Source organism: Cherax quadricarinatus, chromosome 60 (genome assembly GCF_038502225.1).
Source record: "Cherax quadricarinatus isolate ZL_2023a chromosome 60, ASM3850222v1, whole genome shotgun sequence".
NCBI classification, from domain to species: Eukaryota; Metazoa; Arthropoda; class Malacostraca; order Decapoda; family Parastacidae; genus Cherax; species Cherax quadricarinatus.
Window position 1 is genome coordinate 13,458,726 of NC_091351.1, and position 27,244 is coordinate 13,485,969.

Here is a 27,244-nt window from a genome sequence, read left to right on the forward strand (position 1 = left end):
GTGTCTAATTCTTCATTATATCTGAAAGCGTCGGAGATGCTGGGGACCTCCTCAAGAAGGTTACCTCGCCCCTACCCGTCTTATTCCATTGCAAAAACGTTTTAATTATATTCATAATTTTGTTATATAGATAATAATTAACTTATTGTTTTGCGGTACATAATCTCACATAATATTAGAGCTTGACTCTCTCATGAAAAACATATAAGTTACGAAATGACTCTAACGGGTTTTGCGTCTCTCCACGGAAAAAAAATACCTAGAGCTAGAGCCTGCCACCCGCAAATGCAAATACATAATTACTTTTACACACACACACACACACACCCTTGACCCCTGCAACCACAAACAGGTGAGTACACACACACTCACACAGGGGGAGAGCTGTTAAGAGCAGGGATAGCTGTAAGTGAGGGGGAGAGGGTAGAGAAGGTGACAGGTCCCATGAAGAGGCACGACCATGCCACCAAGAGTTACAGGAAAAAATAAGGAAGACAATGGCTATGTACAAACGGGACCCAGAGACACCGAGGGAAAGGCAATGGGAGGAGGAAAGGGAGAAGTCAGTGTTTATTCATGGGCTTCAGGAAAGCAAAGGTAGGACGCATAATGAAAGACGGCAGAAAGAAAAAAAAACAGGAGATTGAAAACATCATGAAAGAAATAGGTGAGGAGCACATGGCTGAGATAGTAAATTTTCAAAGAATAGGAGGGGTACCTGAAGGGAAGAAATCGGCCTGTCAAAATGATTTTCTAGATAGAAATGGTGTGGAAAAGGGTCCTGCAAGAGAAATCACTGCTGAAGGAATTATCATCATACAAGATGGTGTTCCTATACCGTGACAGAACAAGAACAGAACGACAGCAGCTGTGGGAGAAGACACAGAAACAAAAGGGGCTAGGAAGAGAGACATGGACAGAGTCAGCAAAGGACAACAGGAGCCGGGCAGAGCAACAAGCACAAGTACACACAGAACCACCCTCAGAACCCCACAGCCAAACACGCTATCCCAATACAAACCACAATCTGCACTTATAGCCCCCACCCTACGCTATGCTGTAGAACCCAACGGCACACTGTCAGGTCCCCCACCCCTACAGACCCCCCAGAACACAGTGTTGAAGAGGAAACTGAAGGTATGGTACACCATACCTTTCCTCAAGATCTGAGGGAACAGAAGGGGGGAGGAGGAGTGTCACTGCTAATCCAAAACCAATGGGATTTTGACGAGCTGGAGAGAGGAGACAAAGGAGAAGCAAGAGACTACATAATAGGGACACTTCAGTCTGGAGGTCAAAAGGTGATGTATAATCCACCATAGAACAGGAGGAGGCCAAAGCTTGAATATGATGAGAGTAACAGAGCGATGGTTGACACAGTGGCTGAAGTAGCCAGAATGCTTCATGTGAGCTGGGCAAAGCTGCTGATTGTGGATGACTTCAATCACAAAGAAATTGACTGGGAGAACCTGGAGCCACATGGGGGGCCCAGAAACGTGGAGGGCTAAGATAATGGAGGTGGTACTGGAAAATCTCATGTACCAACATGTAATGGACACTACCAGAGAGAAAGAGGACGAACCTAGTATTCTCCTTCAGTAGTGCAGATATTGAGGATATAACATATGAAAGACCCCTCAGGGCCAGTGACCATATGGTTCTGAGCTTCGAATACATTGTAGAGTTACAAGTGGAGAAGGAACCAAGAAGGGTAGGGCAAATGAAGCCAAACTATAAGAGAGGGGACTGCACAGCCATGAAGAATTTCCTGCACAAGGTTCAGTGTGACAGGGCACTGGCAGGAAAGTCATTAATGAGATGATGGAATATGTGACATCAAAATGCAAGAAGCTGAGGAGAGGTTTGTACAAAAGAGTAACAGAAATAACGAGAATGCCAGGCTGAGCCCTTGGTTCACTCAAACGTGCAGAGAGGCCAAAATCATGTGTGCTAGAGAATGGAAGAAGTATAGAAGACAAAGGACCCAGGAGAATAAGGAGAGCAGTCGTAGAGGCAGAAATTAATTTGTACAGGTAAGAAGCGAAGCCCAATGACAATACGAAAATGACATAGCAGCAAATGCTAAATCTGACCCGAAGCTGTTGTACAGCCAGACCATGAGGAAGACAGTAAAGGACCAGGTAATCAGGCTGAGGAAAGAAGGAGGGGAGATCACAAAAAACGACCAAGAAGTATGTGAGGAGCTCAACATGAGATTCAAAGAAGTGTTGACATAGGAGACAGAAGGGACCCCAGAAAGACGGAGAGGTGGGGTCCACCATTAAGTGTTAAACACAATACATACAGCCGGGGAAGAAGTGAAGAGGTTGCTAAGCAAGCCATCACCTCAAAAGTGATGGGGCCGGATAACAGCTCTCCATGGGTCCTGAGAGAGGGAGCAGAAGCACTATGCGTGCCACTAACAACACTCTTCAACACATCTATTAAAACTGGGCGACTACCTGAGTTATGGAAGACATCAACTGTAGTCGCAGTTATTAAAAAAGGAGACAGACACGAAGCATTAAACTACAGACCAGTGTCACTGACATGTACAGTATGCAAAATCATGGAGAAGATTATCAAGAGTAAAGTGGTGGAGCATCTAGAAAGGAATGAGCTTATCAATGACAACCAGCATGGTTTCAGGGATGGGAAATCCTGTGTCACAAACCTAATAGGAATTCTATGACAGGGTGACAGCAGTAAGACAAGAGAGAGAGGGGTGGATAACTGCATTTTTTTGGATTGTAAGAAGGCTTTTGACACAGTCCCACACAAGAGATTAGTGCATAAGCTGGAGGACCAGGCAAATATAACAGGGAAGGTGCTGCAATGGATCTGGGAATACCCGTTGGGAAGACAGAGAGCCACGCTACATGACGAAGTGTCAGAGTGGGCGGCTGTGACAAGTGGTGTTCCACAGGGGTTAGTCCTAGGACCGGTGCTGTTTCTGGTATATTTGAACATGATGGAAGGAATAGACTCAGAAGTGTCCCTGTTTGCAGATGATGTGAAGTTGATGAGAAAAAGTCAATAGGACGAGGACCAGGAAGAATTACAAAGGCATCTTGGTCCAGAATCTGACCCCTGGAGTTCAACCCCACCAAATGCAAAGTCATGAAGACTGGGGAAATGCAAAGAAAAACGCAGATGGAGTACAGTCTAGGGGGCCAGAGACTACATACCTCACTCAAGGAAAAGGATCTCGGGGCGAGTATAACACCAGACACATCTCCTGAAGCGCACATTAAACAAATAACTGCTGCAGCATATGGGCGCCTAGCAAACCTAAGAATAACATTCGAGCATCTCAATATGGAATCTTTCAGGACCCTGTACAGTGCGTATGTCAAGCCTACATTGGAGTATGCAGCAACAGTTTGGAACTCACGCCTAACCAAGCTTGTATGGCAATTAGAGAAAGTGCAAAGGTTTGCAACAAGACTAGTCCCGGAGCTAAGGGGCATGTCCTACGAGGAGAGGTTAAGGTAAATCGACCTGACGACACTGGAGGACAGGATAGGGGGATTATGATAATGACATATATATATAGCCGTCCTGCTCCACTTTTGGTTAGTGTGACTTTGTAAATGGTCCAAGTCGGACCGAAACGTCGTCGTAAGCTTCTCTCTTTTATGTGCGGGTTATTTGTGTATCGTTCCAGTCACGGTATTGTGCCTTTTTTTTGTTATTTATGAAAAAAGACGACAGGGAGAGGAAAAAGGGAGTGAAAATATTATCAAACAGTAGAGGACATGATGAGCTGTTAAATATTCAGAGAATCAGAGTTCACTCAAGGGAAAAACTCGACCAATCAAATTGATTTTCAGGACGGAAATGGTGCAAAACAGTATCCTGAAGCAGAAATCATTGCTCAAGGAAAAACAAAATACAAGTGGGTGCACCCTGACCACAACAGAACACAAACAGAATGACAGAATCTGAGGGAGAGGATACAAAGATATAAGGAGAAAGAAAGAGACAAGGCTAGAGATAGGCAAGGGTAGCCAGAGTTGGAAGGACCAGCAAACACAACCACCTGTAGAACCACCCATTGAACATCGCAACCAAGCAAATTAACCCAAAGCAAACCACACTCTGCACTCAGAGACTCCCTCTTCACAAACCCCACCTACACAGCAGCCATTTACAGTGTCCTGAAAGGTCTCCTATTCCCCCATCCCACAACCCCCCCCCCTCTAGAATACAATTTTGGGAAAGAAGCTGAAGATATGGTACATCAATGCAAAGGAAATAGCGAATAAATGTGAGGAGTAGCACGAAAGAATCTTGGAGGCATCCCTAGGCATCAATTCACTTACAGAAACCAAGCTCATGGGAATCATAACAGACGTGCTCTTTCCAACTGGATATCAGATCATGAGGAAAGATTACTAGAGGAAACAGAGGGGAAGAAGGAGTCACACTGTTCATCAGAAACTAGCAGAATTTTAAGGAGTTTGGACACAAGGGAAGCAGGGGACTTTATAGTAGGAAACACATCAGACTGAGGGTACCATGGTGGTGATTGCAGTGATGTACAACCCACCACAGAATAGCAGGAGGCCAAAACTGGAATATGATGAGAGCAACAGAACACTGGTTGATACACTTGCTGAGGTTGCCAGAAGGGGCCACATGGGCAGATCAAAGTTACTAGTTGTGGGTGATTTCAATCACCAGGAGATTGGGAAAACCTGGAACCACATGGGGGACCAGAAACGTGGATTATTATTATTATTATAATCAAGGGGGAAGCGCTAAACCCGGAGGATTATACAGCGCCTGGGGGGGGGGATGTGGAAGGCATTCAGGCTTAATTCGGGGAACTGGAGCACAGATCCAATTCCCTAAATCAAGAGCCCCTCACCAACATCAAGGAACCTTCCTTGAGGGGTCAGAAACGTGGAGGGCTTAGAATTAGATGATGGAGATGGTACTGGAAAACCTCATGCATCAACATGGTAGGGACACTACCAGAGAGAAAAGAGAGGATAAACTAGTAAGACTGGACCTCATATTCACCTTGAGTAGCTCAGTCACTGGGGACATCCAATATGCAAGGTTCCTCGGAGCTAGTGATCATGTGGTCCTGAGCTTCGAATGCATTGTAGAGCTAAAGGTGGAGAGAGAAGCAACACGAGTAGGACGGGAGAAGCCAGATTATAAGAGAGGAAACTACACAGGTGTGAGTAATTTCCTGCATGAGGTACAGTGAGAAAGGGAACTGGTGGGAAAAAAAACAGTAAACAAAATGATGGAATATGTGGCCACAAAATGCAAGGAGGCTGAGGAGAGGTTCGTATCCATGGGCAACAGAAACAACTGGAAAACCAGAACGAGCCCATGACTCCCCAAAAGGTGCAAAGGCACATACAACCGAGGAGGAAGTAAAGAGGCTGCTAAGGGAACTAAATACCTCAAAGGCGATCGGACCGGACAACATCTCTCCATGAGTCGTCACTTGCAACAATCTTCAACTTCTATCGAAAAGGGCAACTATCTGAAGTGTGGAAGACAGCAAATGTAGTCCCAGTTTTTTTTAGAAAGGAGGCAGACAGGCAGCATTAAACTACAGACCAGTGTCAATGACATGTATGCAAAGTCTTGAAGAAGCTTATTAGGAGAAGAGTGGTGGAGCGCTTATACACGATATCCAACACGGTTTCAGGAAAGGGAAATTCTTTGTCACAAACCTATTAGAGTTTTATGACAAGGAGAGGGCAGAAGACAGGAGAGGGGTGGATAGATGGCATTTACTTTTGATACATTTCCGCACAAGAGATTAGTGCAAAAGCAAGAGGAGTAGGCAGCAATAACAGAAGAGACACTGCAAAGGATCAGAGAATGCTTGACATGAAGGAGATAATTGGCGATGGCATGTGATGAGGTGTCGAGGTGACGAGGGAGGCTCCTCAAGGGTCAGTCCTAGGGCCGGTGCTGTTTCTGGTATATGTGAATGACGTGACGGAAGGGATAGATTCAGAAGTGTCCCTGTTTACAGACGAAGTGAAGCTAATGCGGAGAATTCAGATGTTTGAGGATCAGGTAGGACTACAAAGAGATCTGAACAGGATGCAAGCCTCCTTCAACAACTAGCTCCTGGAGTTTAACCACACCAAGTGCAAAATCATGACGACTGAGGAGGGTCAAAGGAGACCTCAGACAAAGTACAGGCTAGGGGTGCCAAAGATTGCAAACCTCACTCAAGGAAAACGATCTTGGGGTGAGCATCATACCGAACACATCTCCTGAAGCGCAAACCAACCAAATAACTGCTGCAGTATATGAGCGCCTGGCAAACCTACGAATACCGTTTTAATACCTCAGTAAGGAGTCAATATAGGCCTGGCGTACACCGTATATGCCAGGCCTATATTGACGTATGCAGCACAAGTATGGAACCCACACCTGTTCAGACACGTCAAGAAATTAGAGAAAGTACGAAGGTTTGCAACAAGACTAGTCCCAGAGCTAAGGGGCATATCCTACGAGGAGAGGTTAAGGCAACTCAACCTGACAACACTGGAGGACAGGAGGAACATGATAACCATATATAAAATACTGAGAGGAATTCACAAAGTGGACAGAGACAAAATGTTTCAGAGATGGGACACAGCAACAAGGGATCACAACTGGAAGTTGAAAACTCAGATGTGTCACAGGGATGTTAGGAAGCATTTCTTCAGTCATAGAGTTGTCAGGAAGTGGAACAGTTTGGAGAGTGATGTAGTGAAGGCAGGAACCATACATAGTTTTAAGCTCATGGAGCAAGGAGAGAATGGACCTAGTAGCAATGAGCGATGAGGCCGGGCCAGAAGCTGTGACTCGATCCCTGCAATCACAAATAGGTGAGTACACACACACACACACACACACACACACACACACACACACACACACACACACACACACACACACACACACACAACCCTGCTGAGTTGCATTTGTGTATGTATATATACACACAAATACATACATACACAAATACGTACATACATACATGCCTACACACATACATATTCTCGTATCTAGAGTCGACAGTTTACCATGCAGCAGCGTAAGAGATCAAAGATAATCATACAAGTAAACTTGTCGTCAGCTTGACAGAAGCAAAATAAATACTTGATCATTGTCACGGGAGCAAACAGCACAGTCTGAGACGTGTGTGACTCTCATCACCTACAATTACTTTTTGCAGTGACACTCTTTTCTCCTCCCTTAGTCCCCTAATTCTCCAATTGCAAATATCCAGAAAAAATCAAGAGTATTTGCATGTTGGATGATCACATTGTTGACAGTCGTATTGTACGGTAGTGGAGCTGCTGGTTAATGTCTGGTCTCGCCGCTTTCGAGTCAGATGACAACTCTCGAGAAAGTTACAACTGTTATAATAATAATAATAATAATAATAATAATAATAATAATAATAATAATAATAATAATAATAATAATAATAATAATAACAGTATTCTTCATCTCTACAAGTACATGATATAACTTATATATAGACCTACCTGACACCTTATATAGAAAGCCCCTGGTTAAGTCGGGCATTTCGGGCAATTTAGGTTAATCTTATTCCCCAGGATGCGACCCACACCTATTTGCTGCTAGGTGAAGAGGGACAGTAGGTGCCTTAAGGAAACACCCCCCAGTGTTTCCACTAGTACCGGAAATCGAACCACGAACTGAATGTGCTACCACCCGAGCTACGGCACGACAGGGGTACAAGATCTATACTCCGAGGAGTAATTGAAAGTGTACAGTAACTGGCAGCACAGTTGTGACAGTAACTACTAGCCAGATATATCTGACCTTTGGAGATTAGGTCACAAATATTTCAACAAAATCGCCCGTAAAGAGCACAAAGGCACAATTCCGTGACTGGAACAATACACAAATAGAAGAGAGAACCTTACGACGACTTTTGGGTCCAACTTGGATCATTTACGACTTTGTAAATAATCTAAGTCTGACGGAAATATAAGCTTCTCTCTCCTTTGTGCGGCTGATTTGTGTATAATGGCCCGTAACTAAGTTTATTCAGGTATACACAAATACAGTTACATAGATTCTCATACATAGCAGCATATGTGTAAAGAACCTGGGATTGTCAAAAAAAAGTCAGTGACTTATTGCCATTTGGGTCCCTGTATCCCTGTCTCCCTGTATCCCTGTGTCCCTATATCCCTGTGTCTCTGTATCCCTGTGTCCCTATATCCCTGTGTCTCTATATCCCTGTGTCTCTGTATCCCTGTGTCTCTGTATCCCTGTGTCTCTGTATCCCTGTGTCTCTGTATCCCTGTGTCTCTGTATCCCTGTGTCTCTGTATCAGTAACTATGACAGCCTAGTGAAGCTGAGTCGAAGTAAAGTTATATTTAGACTTGATTGTACGTTACTGTAATAAATTTTTAGCATTAAAATTTTGTATCACCTGATTTTTGTTCTATAATATATCCTGAATGAGCTATAACGTCTTAAATTAACATATCAGATATACCGCAATATACTGATTCCTGCCTCAGTCATTACTAATTACCTTAATTGACCCGAAGATAGCATGAGTTTTGCTTAGGAAAATCAACAAATGGTTTTACTGTACACGAGTACAAACATGTACAATCATTCTGATATTGTACACACACACACAATCTTAATCTTGAATAGCCCTAGAAAGAATGTGACTCACTGCTATAGGGGTTCCTCTTTTGATAAATACACTGTGTAATAATAACAATAATGACGATGATAATAATAATAATAATAATAATAATAATAATAAACGAGAGAGAGAGAGAAAGAGTAGCTACGTGAAACTTTAATATGCTGAAGACTATTGACAAGGCCCAGGAGAGTTCCCCAGTCACTCCAAGCTTCCCACAGCAGCCGACAGATGTCACAACCTCCCAGGAACACCATGCCTTAAAAAAATTATTAATCATCTGCAAATCAGTGAATTATCATTTCTTTAATCTGGAGAGTGTAATTATATAAAAGAAATGAGATTACTTTCAGTACTCTAATATTAGCATCATTTGATTTATAATTGATAGTATTAGTATTATTTGATATCATTATTACTATTATTTTATTACTATTACTATTATTTTATTATTATTATTATTATTACTAATATTGCTTTATTATCAATATTTTAATATTGTTATTACTAATATTATTTTATTACTATTATGTTATTATTATTATTACTATTATTTATTAATATTACTATTAGCATTATTAGTATTATTATTACTAGTTTTATTACTTTTATATTTAAAAAAACAAGAGTTACATTCATCTGTCACACAACATTGACTAAATTTCCACAATTCGTCTAAGTCTAAGATTATCGTTCAGTAAAAGGCATCCCATCTTCTTGATCAAAGTCAACAGTCAACTGTGGCTGGAACATAAATTCATGGGAAACACTTGGAGATACGTGTTGCTTGCGCAGAGAGAACCTTTTCTTCAATCTGGAGATGTTTCTCTAATAAGAACACCACCCAGGTGTTTTATGTGTTTTATTCAAGCATTTGTTAGCATTACATATCCATGTCTAATGTTTGTGACTAAAACTGCCGAATGGACGACCCTTTGTATTAATGATTGTGGCTGAAAAGAGGCGTATGAGTAACCTTTTGATTGTGGTTTTGACTGCAGGATGGATGACCCTTTGTACTAATGATTGTGCTAAAACAGCCGGATGGATGACCTTTTAATTGTAGCTTTGACAGCCGGATGGATGACCTTTTGATTGTAGCTTTGACAGCCGGATGGATGACCTTTTGATTGTGGTCTTGACAGCCGGATGGATGATCCTTTGTACTAATGATTGTGGCCAAAACAACTGGATGGATGACTTTTTGCTTGTCGTATTGACAGCCGGATGGATAACCTTTTGTACTAATGATTGTAGCTAAAGCAGCCGGATGAATGATTTTACAGATTAGTCTTGGCTACAAGTAACGACTGAGAGTTCGTTCGTTAAACCGTAATATATTGACTATACAAAGTGTCATTAATATTTATCGGTATCAAGAACAGTTGTAGATAAATGGTTCAGAGCACCGACAAGTTGATAAATTAGATACATGTACAACACTTGTGTATTTTTATTGAGGAAACGTATCACCACACAGTGACTTTATCAGTCCTATACAAAGAAGAATTGTGAAAATCAGAAGGAGTTTGAGATAATCAGTCCCTCAGCCTGGAGTCCATGTAATCAGTCCATCCTGGACTTGCACATGTGTCTAATTTATCATCAAGAATAGGTGAGTGACTAACATAGGAAATAAATACACACTCAATACATATGCAATGAGAGACATATATCGAGATACATCTCGATATATGTACAGCGAGAGATGCACATTTTTCGGGGTATATACATTAAGAGATACACATGCGTTGTGAGACACAAACCTCTCGGCTGCTCACGACAATCTTAAAAATACGATTGTAAACAATTCTATGTATTTGCATTAAATACACAAATATCGTTGCATAGACGCTATGTGGGACACATCTGTGTAAATACTCGAGTGATACACACACGCACGCACGCACACATACACACAAACACACACACACACACACACACACACACACACGCACACTAGGTGAGTACACACACACAGTGGTCTGCACCGTTTCTGATTTTCAAGACAGAAACGGAGTGGAACAAGATCCTGCAGCAGAAACCATGGCTAAAGATCAGCACATACCGAAGGGTGTACCTAGATCGTGACAGAACGAGAACAAAACGACAGAAACTGAGAGAGAGGACACAAAGACGAAAGGGGCAAAAAAGAAAGGCAAGGCTAGAGTCAATAGGGAACAACCAGAGTCGACTGAAGCAGCAAGCACAAACACCCACAGAACCACCCAAAGAACCCAGCAACCAAACATATTATCTTAAAACAAACCACACTCCATACTCACAGCCTCCACCCCACCCTACCCTAAGTAGTAGACTCCCATAGCACCCTGCCAGGTCTTCCATCCCCCCAGCCAACACAAATCCCCCCAGAATTCAGTGTTGCATAGGGAACTGAAAGTATGGTACACCAACACTGATGGAATAACGAATAAGTGAGAGGAGTGGCACAAAAGAATTATAGAGGCATCACCAGACATCATAGATTTCATGGAAACCAAGTTCACAGAAATGATAACAGATGCCATCTTTCCAACTGGATATCAGATCCTGAGGAAAAACAAAGGGAATAGAAGGGGAAAAGGAGTTGCACGGCTCATCATTAACCAGTGGAGTTTTGAGAAGTTGAAAAGAGGAGACAGAGGAGAAGAGAGTACACAATAGGAACACTTCAGACTGGGGGTCCCAAGGTGGTGATTGCAGTGATCTATAACCCACCACAGGACAGCAGGACGCCAAGACAAGAATATGATGAAAGTAAAAGAGCAATGGCTGACACACTGGCCAAAGTGGCCAGAAGGACCCATGTGGGCAGGGCAAAGCTACTAATTGTGGGTCATTTCAATCACAAAGAAATCGACTGGGAAAACCTGGAAGCACACGGGAGCCCAGAAACGTGGAGGGCTACGATGACGGAGGTGGTAATGGAAAACCTCATGAATCAACACGTTAGAGACACTACTAGAGAAAGAGAGAGAGAGGAGAGGAAGAACCAGCAAGACTGGACCTAGTATTCACCTTGAGTAGTTCAGACATTGAGGACATCATATATGAAATGCTCCTCGGAGCTAGTGATTATGTGGTCCTGAGCTTCAAATACATAGTGGAGTGACAAGTGGAGAAGGGAAGCAGAAGGGCAGAATGAATGAAACCAAACTACAAAAGAGGGAATTACACAGGCACGAGGAATTTCCTGCACGAGGTTCAGTGGGACAGAGAACTGGCGGGAAAATCAGTGAATGAAATTATGGAATATGTGACAACAAAATGCAAGGAAGAAAAAGAGAGGTTCGTACCAAAGGGCAAGAAAAATAAAGGTAAAGCTAGGACGAGCCCTTAGTTCACCCAACGGTGCAGAGAATGGTAGAAAATGGAAGAAATACTGAAGGCAAAAGATCCAGGGAAATTAGGGAGATTAATCAAAGAACCAGAAATGAATATGTACACATAAGGAGAGAGACCCTGCAAGCCTCTCCCAAGAAGCTCATTGCTAGTAATCCCTTCTTTAAATCACTTGATAAAGCAACTGCTCAATAAATTTCTCGCCTAGCTGGTAGTCATAAGTTATCACAAGTTATATACACTGATGGATCTAAACAGGAGTCTTCTGACCGGGCTGCAACTGCTCTTGTTGTCACCTCCCTAGTTAAGAACTGAATTGTTTGCAATCCTAATGGTGCTAAAGCTAACTCATGACACTGAGCCTGACTATCATCATTACTGATTCTATGTCATCATTCAAGGTTCTTGGTTCATATAATGACTCCAACAACATGCTCATTGGAGAAGCCAGGTATAGATACTCAAAAATACAGAAAAAAGGAATTAATGTACAATTGCTATGGATCCCATAACACATATTATTATGATATTAGCCAAGAAGAGTACCCATAAGGAGAATGTAGAATATAACTTTAAGTTAGGTTAGGAAATGTTCGTCAGGAAACAGGACAAATGTTTCTTGACGCTGGTCTTAGTCATATGATGACCAGCCGTTGAAGCTTTTGGTCATCTGACCGAGGCCTTCCGCTGGCTTACCGGTTCACCCCCTTAAAAATTATGGTCATAGTTATAACCATTTTATTATTTCCTTATGTAACTTTGGTATATCTGTCTCTAGCATTAGGAATAATATTAGGGGAGAAGTAAATAGTGAAAATGATTGTTATAGGAATGCAATTAGAAGTCTGAGTAGAACTATAACCCACTATAACATGAACGTAGATAAGTATGTTTATGGAGCAACTTGCAATGTGAACAGACTGACTGATGTTGTAGTGGCCAGGCTTAGGCTTGGTTACAAGTACTTCTGGCAGTTTGGGAGACACACAGATGATGATCAAACTAAATGTAAATTATGTGATCGGGCATATGGTCACTGTCTTGAACAGTGTGTGCTTAATTGTCCACTTATTGAGAAACATAGAGATGGACAGTAACCTATGTGACATGTCAAGATATCTTATTAATGAAAATAAGATACCAGTTATACTAAGAGAATTTCCTAAACTGTTGATATAAATCCAAATGTACACCTGTTAACCATTTTGGGGCATAATTCCTAGGCCATTTGTGTATCAGATACTCTACAAGATGGATATGGGGTGCACAATAAACTAACCACTTCGGTGGCAAAATCTCTAAATCACCATCAAGTGCTGGACACAATATGTACAACCGAATAACATCTCTCCGTGGGTCCTGAGGGAAGGAGCAGAGGCACCCTGTGTGCCAATAACAACACATTTATCGAAACAGGGCGACTGCCTGAGGTGTGGAAGACAGCAAATGTAGTCCCAGTTTTTAAGAAAGGAGACAGACACGAAGCATCAAACTACAGACCAGTGTCACTGACATGGATGTTATGCAAAGTCATGGAAAATATTATCAGAAGAGTGGTGGAGCACCCAGAAAGGAATGAGCTTATTCACAACCAGCACGGTTTCAGGGAATGGAAATCCTGTGTCACAAACCTACTGGAGTTTTACGACAGGGTGATGGCAGTAAGACAAGAGAGGGGTGGGTAGATTGCATTTTCTTGGACTGTAAGAAGGCTATTATCACAGTTCCACACAAGATTATTGCAAAATCTGGAGGATCAGGTAGGTATAATAGGGAAGGCACTGACATGGGTCAGAGAATACCTGACAGGAAGGCAACAGCGAGTCATGGCACATGATGAGGTGTCACAGTAGGGGTCTGTGACGAGCGAGGTTCCACAGGGGTCAGTCCTAGGACCGGTGCTGTTTCTGGTATATGTGAATGACATGGAAAAAGGGATAGACTCAGAAGTGTTCCTCTTTGCAGATGATGTGAAGCTAATGAGAAGAATTCAGTCGGATGAGGATCAGGCATGACTACAAAGGGATCTGGACAGGCTGCAAGCCTGGTCCAGCAATTGGCTCCTGGAGTTTAACCCCTCCAAGCGCAAAGTCATGAAGATCGGGAAAGCGCATAGAAGATCACTGACAGAGTACAGTCTAGGGAGCCAAAGACTGCAAACCTCACTCAAGGAAAAGGATCCTGGGGTGAGTATAATACCAAGCACATCACCTGAGGTGCAGATCAACCAAATAACTGCTGGAGCATATGGACGACTAGTCCCAGAGCTAAGGGGCATTTCTTACTAGGGGATTAAGGGAAACCGGCCTGACGACACTGGAGGGCAGGAGGGATAGAGGGAACATGATGGCTACATATAAAATACTGAGTGGAATTGACAAGATTTAGAGAGACAGGATGTTCCAGAGACGGAACACGGCAACAAGGGGTCGCCGTTGGAAGTTTAACATTCAGATGAGCCACTGGGATGTTAGGAAGTATTTCTTCAGTCATAGAGTTGTTAGGAAGTGAAATAGTCTGGAAAGTGATGTAGTGGAGGCAGGATCCATACATAGCTTTAAGAAGAGGTATGATAAGGTTCATGGAGCGGGGAGAGAATACACCTAGTAGCGACCGGTGAAGAGGCGGCGACAGGAGCTATGACTCGACTCCTGCAACCACAACTAAGTGAGATAAGATAAGATAAGATTTCGTTCGGATTTTTAACCCCGGAGGGTTAGCCACCCAGGATAACCCAAGAAAGTCAGTGCGTCATCGAGGACTGTCTAACTTATTTCCATTGGGGTCCTTAATCTTGTCCCCCAGGATGCGACCCACACCAGTCGACTAACACCCAGGTACCTATTTGCTGCTAGGTGAACAGGACAACAGGTGTAAGGAAACGTGTCGAAATGTTTCCACCCGCCGGGAATCGAACCCGGGCCCTCCGTGTGTGAAGCGGGAGCTTTAGCCACCAGGCCACCGGGCCACCATATACATTAATACCCACCTGTGCGAATATACTCATGAAGATTGAGGGAAACTCGTATACTGGTATATAGCGCCACGAGTTTTGACAGTAGTTAGCGCAGGTTACTCTAATACCAGCTTTGTATCATTACAGGTTCATAACTACTGTAACTTGATCAGTTATCAGAAATGTTGGAGGCCCAGTTCCTGGACCCATTATAAGTCTCCGTAATCTTTAGACTACCACACACAGGACTGATATGGATGCATAATAAATGAGTCAGGATGACTAACCCGAAGTGTTTAAAACTAAGAACTTGCGACCCACTTAAACCTTCCTTTTAAACACTGTTATTTTATTGGGTTTAAAACGTTTCGATTACGCGAGGGTCATTAAGGTTGTATTTCACCTGTACACCACCCTTAAATAGAGAATAAAAAAAGTCCATCGACATATATGCAGAGATATACACCTCTCAGTGCATATATACTGAGAAGTGTATATACAATGATACGTGGTTGGTTGGCTAATCGGGTTTAAAGCCTATCGACTACACTAAGATCATTATGGCTGCACCAACAGATAAGAATACTTTAACCCCAACAGATTCACCAACAGATAAGAATACTTTAACCCCTAAAATAAGGTGTAAAGTAAATTCCCAGCATATATGCACTGAGAGAAATAAATCCCTCACTGAGACACACATCTTTCCGTGTATTTAAAATTACTTCTGAACACAGGAAGAAGCATTTATCGCTCAATTATGCAAAGAAAATTAGTTTAGCATGACTGGTGTGCTCTGGGTCCCCATTATACCAAGCACTGAGATTTTGCAATATATCTTCAACTGGGATAATAATCTTTGACGCCAAACCATAGAATTTTGGTGCTATTGTTTATAATCATGGGCAAGCGCCAAACGCGTAGGGTTCATCGAGCAAGGATCAGAGCATCAAGATTAAGACTCAAAGATCAGGAACCTTTCTCCAGTATCAAGGGACTCCCTTCAAGCGATAGGATTCTATTACTACTGCACTATGCCAAAAACCCTGAGGAGGACAAGGTGCCAGTTCGCTATGGAGGAAAAAACTCACTTTATTTTCATTGTCCTTGACGATATACATTACACATTCTACCTTCGAGGGAAGAAGGAAGGACCACGATCATTCAAACCCGGTAGAAAAAGAAAATTTGGCAGGGACACAGGCGAGAGTAGCTGTGTAACATATTTGGCACCATCGACTTGCTTGCCTGTGTCGCATTGCGCACCCGGCTTCCTGCCGCCGCCCAGAGATGGCGCTCACAACCTTTGGCGTCTGATGTTTCAAGTTTCCAAGAAAACGCAAAAACACGCAATCAAAACATTTGGCCGAGGAATATTCTTGTGTTTCGTGGAACTCATCTGTTGTAGAGGCTGAGAACTAGGTTGCTACGGTGTTGCTAGCCTTGATGAATACCAGTGAATGCCTTAGTATAGTTTTCTTGGAATTATAAGGCATCTGTATACACGAAACACAACAGCTGAAAATTTTGAGTATAATAGATGCCAGATACAATTTAAACGAAACTGAATTACGATGATAAATGAATTATGTATATTGTAAATGTAACCAATAGTAGCAACCCCTTCAAAACCGAGATGAGAGATAAAATAAAGAAAGTAAAAGAGAGCAGTGGCAATTTCCTACACTGGCAATGATAGTTCCCAAGTCTGGCACTGGTGGCAGCACCTCCCGGGATGCGCTACTCTCGCTTCCAATAATAAAAACTGGCTAACAAGGGGAAACTGAGATTTATTCAGGTTAAATTCTTTCTACAAATATTCTCAAATTGAATTGCCTACGATTTATTTTTGCAATGCTTACATTAAATATATTAAATATATTATTGTTACTGGCAAAGTTAACAGAATGTATAAACCGTGTGTGTGATTGCGTACTCACATATTGGTACTTACCTATCTGTGGTTGCAGAGGTTGAGACATAGCTCCTGGCCCCGCCTCTTTACTGATCGCTACTAGGTCCTCTCTCTCTCCCTGCTCAATGAGCTTTATCATAACTCGTCTTAAAACTAAGTATAGTTCCTGCCTGCACTAAGTCACTTGCCAGACTATTCCACTTCCTGACTGCAATATGATTAAAGAAATACTTCCTAACATCTGTTTGATTCATCTGAATCTTCAACTTCCCATTGTGACCCCTTGTTTCTGAGTCCCATCTCTGGGACATCCTGTCTCTGTCCACCTTGTCAATTCCTAGCAGTATTTTATGTCGTTATCATATCTCCCTAGCCCCTCCTGTCCTCCAGTGTCGTCAGGCCAATTTCCCTTAACCTTTCTCCGTAGGACATTTCCCTTAGCTCTGGAACTAGCCTTGTTTCAAACCTTTGCACTTTCTCTAATTTCTTGACGTGCTTGACCAGGTGTGGCACCAGTGCAGCACCAGTGCTGCATACTTCAGTATGGGCCAGCCGTACACGATGTACAGAGTCTTGAACGATTCCTTACTGAGGTATCGGAATGCTATTTTCAAGTTTTCCAGGCGCCCACGTTTTGCAGCAGTTATCTGGTCTATGTGCGCCTCGAGAGATGTGCTCGGTATTATGCTCATTCCCTGAGTGAGGTTTGTAGTCTTTGGCCACCTAGCCCATACTCTGTCTGCGGTCTTCTTTGCCCTTTTATGTGGTTAACACATGTCTCCTTTTTTCTTTCTGTCAGCCAACATTGGCACATTTATTTTTTCCAGCATTTCATCATAATTCATGCAAGTTCATACTCCACTTGTCTTCCCTGGAAAGCAGGCGAGAAAGATACATGATAATATACCCTTAATAATATAATATAATAATAATAATAATAATAATAATAATAATAATAATAATAATAATAATAATCTTTATTTCTCCAAGTACATGTGCAAGGTATACAGGCCTAACTGACATCAATGACATACTACAATATAGAAAGCCGAATGCTATGCAGAGACTTTCGAGCAAATTAGGTCAGTTTTGTCCCAGGATGCGACCCACACCAGGCGACTAACACCCAGGTACCCATTTTATACTGATGTGTGAATATGGACAGCAGGTGTCTTACGGAAACACGTCCTAATGTTATCCAGCCGTACCAGAGATTCGAACTCCGGACGTCAGTGTGTGAGCTGAGTGCGCTAGGGATCGAACTTTGTCTGGTTCTCCCAGCCCGAAATGCTCATGCACGATGCTTTATTACATGTAAACTACAATTTGTATACTACACAAATAAAAAAAATATTTTTGGTTGTTTTGATTCCTTGAATGGTAACGTTATTCTGGCCTCCAGACGCCTCTGCGACTGTGCAAGACCAACTGACATAGGCACAACTAAATGTAAACTTGGCCAGAAGAACCATCGTCACAATCTGCCTCAGTATATGCTGAAATGCAAAAAAAAAAAAAAAAAATGACGAAATGTTTGTCATATTTCCTTACACCTGTTTTCCCTTTTCACCTAGCAGTAATTAGGTACCTGGGTGTTAGCCAATATTGTTTTTATTTTTCCAGCATTTTATGGAATTTCCATTTTTCGGTAAAAATTAACATTTTTAGTAAAAAAAAAAAAAAGAAAAAATCATTAATTTAAAGGTTTTGATGGATGTTTCATGTAATTCTGGGAAAGATAAAAAAATCATTGGGTAGATAAGCCACACTACTTGGCTTTCTTTGGTTACATTGTATTAGTTATTAATAATCCGCACAAACCGTTCCTCAGCCCAGAGACTCACCCATGAAAACTCAGCACTCTGACTTATTTCCTTAGGCTCGGTCTCCTATGATAACACCCACTAAAGCCGACTAACTGTATGGCATATATTCACTTTTAGGTGAAGAGGAGCTGCGGGTATTGTTAGATGTACCTACACGTCTTACCATACTTCATACGTTACCCGCCAGTGAAGATATACCTGGAGAATAATCAACTGTTGTGGGGAGCATCCTGAAGGAGGAGGACTTAACAAAGGACCCCAGTGGTAGTAAGCCACATTGATTCAATTTATCCTGGTCTAATAATCCTTTAATATTATATTATTATTATAATTATTATTATTATTATCAGCATAGTCATTAAAAAGCTCTAAAAGAGCATGGACCAGGCCGGGCCTGAAGAATGGGAAAGAATTAAGTTCGATCTGGTGAAGGGACGAGCAACTCGATGAACTGTATCAAGAGCCCCGTGGCGTGGTGGCTAAATCTCTCGCTTCACATGGTGAGTGTCCGGGTTCGATTCCCTGCGAGAGTTTCCTTACACCGGTTGTCTATGCTTCCCATCACTAATAATGGGTACCTGGGTGTTAGTCGACTGGTGTGGGTCGCATCCTGGGACAAAACTGACCTAATTTGCCCTAAATGTTCAGCATAACATTCTATATAATAGTACGTCATTGATGTCAGCTAGGACTGTATACCTTGTACATGTACTTGTAGAAATAAAGATATTATTCTTAATCATCAAGGGAAACTCTTCAAAGCTATTTAAGTTTCACCAGAGACAAGAAGAATGAGTCGTTTTCTGTAACTGCAGCAGCCTGGCCAGGCCCGTGCTCTCCCAGTGTCGCCACCACAACTGTTTTATTTAATTTAAAAAACGGTAAGTTTATTTAGGCATATGTATATATATATATATACGTATATATATATATATATATATATATATATATATATATATATATATATATATATATATATATATATATATATATATATATATATATATATATATATATATATATACATTTACCTAAATTGCCATACATAGTGACATATGTATAAATTACATAGGATAAACCGTAGCTCGATTACTAGCGCATTTAGGTCTCACAATGAGGTACGTGGTTTAATTCCCGGTACGGATGGAAACATTAAGACGTGTTTTCTTAAGATACCTTCTGTCCACGATCACCTATCAGTAAAATAGGTACCTGGGTGTTAGTCGACTGGTTTGGCCGCATCCTGGAACAAAACTGACTTAATTTGCCCGAAATGCTCTGCATAACAAGCGGCTTTCTATGTAGCAGTATGTCACTAATGTCAGTTTGTACATGTACTTGCAGAAATAAAGACTATCATTATTACTACTAGTGACAATTATTATAGTGCTAGTTAGAAAATTTATTTAGGCATAGGCTAGCATATTACTGCACACTAACGGCGCCTTTTTTAGGCAGGTGATATTGCAGACCTGGAAAATGTACAGAGAACCTTCAAGGTACACTTAAGTACGATAAAACACCTAAATTAATGGGAACGGTTGAAGTTCCTCCACTTCTCTTCTTTGGAACGCAGGCGAGAAACATACATGATAATATACACTTAATAATAATATATAATAATAATATCTATATTTCTACAAGGACATGTACAATGTATACAGGCTTAGCTGACATCAATGACATACTACTATAGAGGTCAGTTTTGTCCAGGATGCGACCCACACCAGTCGACTAACACCCAGGTACGCATTATTAGTGATGGGAAGCATAGACAACCGGTGTCAGCAAACACGTCCAATGTTTCTACCCTCATTCTCACCTTTTTTGTATTATCTTAAGTATTTTCTTCATAATTTACCCCCAATGCAAAAAGTATATATACTAATGCAAATGGGACACTGAGAAATTTAAAATCTCCAAAGGTATATATACAAATTCATACATACCAGCTAGCTGTCTTGGTGCCATATGTGCAGGAATAAAGGCTGATGTGTAACAGTATATAAGCCTAAGAAATCTATAAAAAATATATATATATTAAAGACTGGGAAAATAAATATACAAACTGAAAACTAAATACTTCTATAGAAATCCTTTATACTAGCTAGTTAGGAGATCTGTCAAGTTTGGTGGGACTATATGAAGCCTATTAAAGTATATACATATAAAATATATATATAAAGTAACCTATATTAAACACTGGAAGTTCAGTGGGACTATATAGCTCTTAGTAAAGTATATAATACATATAAAATACATACAGTATCCTATATCAAACACTGGAATAATATAAAGAACTACAGCATAGCCAACACAAAACTACCATCAAGAAACACTACAGTCTACACACTCAGTAGCAAGCCGGCTTTTGCTTGGATTGCATGCAACCTCTGTGGAAAATGGGCTCATGCTTCATGTGTAGACATTCAGCAATTTTCCGCTAAGGACATTAAATCAAGAAAATGCTTTTGGGTCTGCCCAATGACAGCCACATGTGGGAAAAAAATACAACTGTATTAAAAGACAGAAAGATCATGGTGCTCTCACCCCTGGTGCAGGTGCTGTCTTGGAGGACAGTACATGTAATAATAAAGAAACGAAAGCCAGTGCACCGGAGGAGGACAGGGGTTCTGGTGCTGGGGAAACAGGTATAATGACATGCGAACTGCAGTTACAAAATAACAATACCACTGGAGATGGCAAGCAAGGGAATGATGCTCTGAGAAATACTGTAGATATACCATTAAAAACTTGTGGAGGCACCATTGTTAGTACAGGTACTGTATATAGTGGTGAGTCCGAAACAAATGCATCAGTAGGGAATGCAGCCCTGAAAAACCATGGCAAACAGGAATCAAACCTATGTAAATTCTTTGCCTTGGGTGTCTACAGGCATGGAAAATCTGGAAAAACTGGTGGGACGTGCAGTTTTGACCATCCCAGAAAATGCCACACCCACATGACTGCAGGAGAATGCAGCTCTCCTTCCTGTAATTTTTCCACCCTGAAATGTGTCGCTCTTCAGTCCAGGAATGACAATGCTACAACATATATTGTCAGACACACCCCCTAAAGGGGACAAGAAGATACAGATCACTCAGATCATGGGCAACAGACCAGGGTAGTCACAACCACTCCAGAGACGGAGTTTTTTTTTTCAGTCCCCAGGAGAAAAAAAAGCTGGAAAAATGACAGAAATCTTACACCAACTCATTTCACTGCTGGAGCTGAGGCACAGTCAGTGGCCTCCACTCCAAAATAACAGAATAACAGATATTAGCAAAGCATCCCTCCTCCCCCCCCCCACACACATACCATACGACATTTATCCTTGCAAATATACTGGATCTAAAGCCAGCAACGAACAAAATACCTTTTATCAGTGGCCTGCTCACGGGGTCAAACGAAATGTTTGCAGCTTTCACAGAGACTCACATAAATGATCACTTTGACAACGAAATATGGATCCCAGGTTATAACCTACACAGATGCGACAGACTGAACAGGCAAAAAGAGGGGGTTGGCCTGTATGTCACAGAGTCGCTCATTTTCTCGGAGCTACTAAGCACCTCAAATGATGTAGTTGAAGTTTTGGCAGTAACGATAGAAAACCAAAACCTTGTCATTGTGGTTGTATACAAGCCTCTGGATGTAACTTCCCAACAATTCCAGGAACAACTTTTGAAAATTGACTACTGTCTGGAAAATCTTCCAGCTCCTGCTCCAGACATCATGCTGCTGGGGGATTTCAACTTAAGACATCTAAAATGGAGGAGTGTAGCAAATAATATGTTAGCAGAAATAACCCCTAGAGGAAGCTCAAATAAAAATTCACACACACATGAGCTATTGAATCTTTTCACCAAATTCACCTTAAACCAGAAAATAACAGCGCCAACAAGACTATTGGTCTTAACACCGGACTGTACAGACTGTACACTGGACCTCATCATCACTAACAGTGATGATCTGGTACGAAACATAGCCACATCAAAGACAATACACTCAAATCACAACATAATAAAGGTACAGGCATGTGTAGGGCTCCTGACCTGCAGCAAGTGATCAGTTATCAGGGTGCCTTCACTAAATTCAACTTCAATAACAAAAACATACAGTGGAAACAAGTCAACTATGCCCTAATAAAACAAGCTGGGAAGATATCCGAGAGAACACGGATCCGAACCTCTGCCTAGAAAGAATTAACTCTGTGGCACTTGAGATATACTCACGGCATATTCCTTTAAGAAAAAGGAAGCGAAGGTGTAAACTAGAAAGAGAGAGACGCTCCCTATAAAGGTGTAGGCGAAGAATCACAGAGCTGCTTAAAGGGGCCAGTATATCTGAAATACGAAGGGAAGCACTGGCAGAGAAATAGCAAATATCGAACTTAAACTTAAGGAATCATACAGGAGGCAAGAAACTCAGGATGAACTAAAAGCCATAAATAAAATTGAAAGAAACGCTAAATATTTATTTTCTTATGCCAAATCTAAAGCGAAAACATCCTTTATTGGACTCCTACTTAGATGAGATGGGACCTACACAGATGACAGCAAGGAAATGAGTGAGATACTTAAAGCCCAGTATGACTTGGTGTTTAGTGAGCCATTGATCAGATTAAGAGTCGACAACATAAATGATCTTTTCATGACCGAGACTCAGAATATGGTCAATTCAAACATCTCTGACATTATACTAACACCACATGACTTCGAACAGGCAATAAATGCCATGGGTATGCACTCTGCCCCATGCCCAGACTCGTGGAACTCCGTATTCATATAAAACTGAAAGAAGCCCCCTGTCAAGTGCCTTTAGCATTCTATTGAGAGCATGGACATAGGGGTCATCCCACATTCACTTAAAACAACATACATAGCCCCACTCCACATAGGTAGCAGTAAAGCAACAGCAAAAAATTACAGACCTATAGCGTTAACGTCCCATATCATAAAAGTCTTTGAAAGGCTTCTAAGAAGCAAGATCGCCACCCATCTAGATACCCATTAATTACACAACCCAGAGCAACATGGGTTTATAGCAGGCCGCTTCTGCTTGTCCCAACTACTGGATAACTATGACAAGGTCTTGCATGCTATAGAGGACAAACAAAATGCATGTGTAGTATACACAGACTTTGCAAAAGCCTTCGACAAATGTGACCATGGTGTTATAGTGCACAAAATGCTTGAAAACGGAATAACAGGAAAAGTAGGTAGATGGATCTATAGCTTCCTAACAAATAGAACACAAAGAGTAATTGTAAACAGAGTAAAGTCTGAAAAAGGCACAATGAAAAGACCTGTTCCACAAGGCACAGTACTCGTCCCCATCCTGTTCCTCATACTCATATCTGTAATAGACAGAGATGTAAGCCACAGCACCGTGTCTTCCTTTGTGGATGACACACGAGTTTACATGACAGTGTCCTCCATCGGAGACACTTCAAGACTCCAGGCACACATCAAGCAAATCTTTAACTGGGCAGCAGAAAACAGTATGAAGTTTAGTGAAGAGAAATTTCAATTCTTCCGATATGGAAAACCTGAGCAAATTAAAACTGTATCGGAATATAAAACAAATTCCAACCACACAATAGAGCGAAAAACTATCGTGAAAGACCTGGGAGTAATAATGTCAGAGGATTCCACTTTCAAAGATCACAACAATGTATCCACCACATTTGATAGAAAAATGATGGGATGGATAATGAGAACATTTAAAACTAGAGACGAAAAGACAAAAACAACAAACGATTCTCTTCAAATCGTTTATTCTCTCTGGGTTGGAATATTGCTGTCCACTAACGGCGCCTTTCAAGGCAGGTGAAATTGCTGACCTGGAGAGTGTACAGACAGTCTTCAAGGCTTCACGATAAAACACCTAAATTACTGGGAATGTTGGAAAAGATACATGATAATATACACCAGGAAAATCCTAGAGGGATCAGTACCAAATCTGCTCACGAAAATCACTCCCTACGAAAGCAAAAGACTCGGCAGACGATGCAACATTTTCCCAGTGAACAGCAGGGGTTTCACGAGCACGCTAAAATATAACATAATAAGTGTCAGGGGCTCAAACCTGTTCAACCGCCTACCAGCATACATAAGGAGGATTACCAATAGACCCCTGGCTGTCTTCAAGAAGGCGCTGGACCGGCATCTCAGTCAGTACCTGACTAGCCGGGCTGTGGTTCGTACGTCGGTTTGCGTGCCGCTAACAGTAACGGCCTGGTTGATCAGGCCCTGATCCACCATGAGGCCTGGTCACAGACCGGGCCGCGGGGGCGTTGACCCCCGAAACCTTCTCCAGGTATACTCCAGGTAATGTATGCATATATGAATAAAATTATAATTATTATTATTTACATGAAGAAATGAAAGTGTCAGTCGAGCTCAACAGTTGATTCGTGGATGACGGTACTCTTGCTGCCACCACCATATTTTAACTACAAGACGTGAGGGAAATCAGCGAGGGAGGAGAGGAAGACTATCCCTCTTCCTAAACCTTTCCTAAGGTCCAGTAACATCCTGCAGCTACTAGACCATTGATCAAGTCACAGCCTCCCTGACAGGGGTGCCGGTCATTGATCTCACCAACGGTACTCTTCTTGGTTCTCCTCTGAGCTTAAATGGCTTCCTCGGAATTCTAGGCTTGAAAATACTGAGGCCCAGGATGCAGCATTAGTTTTCACTAAATGTTTAACCTTCTCTAAGTTAAACATTTTATGTTGCTAGTATTATTGTTACTACTACTGCTATTAGGTTAGGTTACGTTATATTACGCTAGTTTGATGCAAGTTAGGGAAGGTTAGATTAATCTAGATTAAATTAGGTAAGAGGTGATATAAAGGCACAGTCAGCAAAAGGAGACCTTTGTTAGTATGATTTTTCTCGAACATGATAAGGTCTAATGTAGGCTTTATAAAGTATTTAATTTTTTTTTATCTACACTTGATCTGTATCTTTTTACCACTTGTCAGCTGCTCCATACTTCCACTAGGTCTGAGGTGAACAGCGATAGCACCTATGGCAAGGAGACCGTCTTGATATCTTCCCTTAGATTGCTGAAAGTCTTCAATGCATTCTGTTTCAGTGCGATTTCGTAGACAGTTTAGTGTGATGCTTACCTCTTGGTCTTCTGTGATTCCTTGAAGGAACAGATGCGGACGGAGGGTCAAGCCTCCTCCACTTCTTGCGCTGAATGGTCAGGGTCCAATTTGTTGGCGTTCAACATCATCGTTCTAGCAGTCGCTAGTGTGACCAGTCCTGTAAATATTCCAGTCTCCTTGATGTCTCCTGATGTATTATTCCGTTTCTATTGTTCGTATTTTGGTCATACTTCGCCCTAGAAATGGGAGGTAGTAAGGTTTTATTCCCGTAGCTCCATTTCTTTAGGTTCAAGAACTACCAGCGTCGAGGCACCACCCATTGGGCTAACTGCAGGTACGATGTTCTTCCTCTCATTATCCATTGCAAAATTCGGTCTGTTGTTGTCTTTGATGTGTTGCGCTGCTTCAGGAGCATCATTAATCTCTTGTTCGTTGCTTTAATGTTTGATAGTTGTGCGTGTTTTGTGTCTTTCCCTTCTTCCTCTGGACCCGGCCCTTGCTCTAGCTGTAAGGGAGTTTTGTAGTCTCCTGCTGAATTCCTTGCATACATCGTTGATGATAGTTCAGTTTTGGTAGAAACTAGCGTTGTTTAATAGACAATATCAGTCATCTGCTAGCTCACCCAAGGCAGTCTTAAGGAAGGAATACCTTGCCTCAGGGTTCACGAAAGTCGATGGATCAATGATGCGTATTGTTCAACTCCTGTCTGTGTGTTAGCTTACTTTTGACTTTTGTCTGATAGCTTACTTTTGGTAGGAACTATCGTTGTCTGACGGTATCTCATCTTTCCTTTGTCTTATCCCATGATCCTAGGCTAGCATCTTTTTCCTGGTATGACCGATATAAATTCATTTCGTTTACTGCGACTGCTAAACACCTTTTTTTTTTTCACACTCAAAGGAACTCTTTTCAGGCTCTGGAATTTGTCGTTTTTCCCGACGAAGAACGTGATGCACTACCCAAGCAATTGCAAGAGTTAATGCATTGCCTTATTTTTCGTTTCTCTATACATAGAGACGAAGTTACTTGATACGTTCCTGTTTTTCAACACACAGTGGTCGGGGGCAACAAGTAAAGGTGAAACCTGAGCCAAAATTATAATTATTTCCATTTAATTCTAGTACGAGCCTAAGTATTGTTGATAATGGTGAAGAAAAGGCATGTTTCAGGACAAGGTTTCGCTTTACACAGAGCGAAAAGTTATTTTGATAAGATCTTGTTCCGCAAGGCATATTTTTTTTTTAGTTCATTGTGATATTTTTAACCCGCAAAGCTCATTGTCTCAGTATATTTCTATCAGGAATGGTCTTCTTCCTTTGTTGCATCTTAAATACTAGTCTCTTGATCCCTTAACTCCCAGTTAGGTTTCCAGGAGGCAGAAAGGTAGTGTGTGTGTGTGTGTGTGTGTGTGTGTGT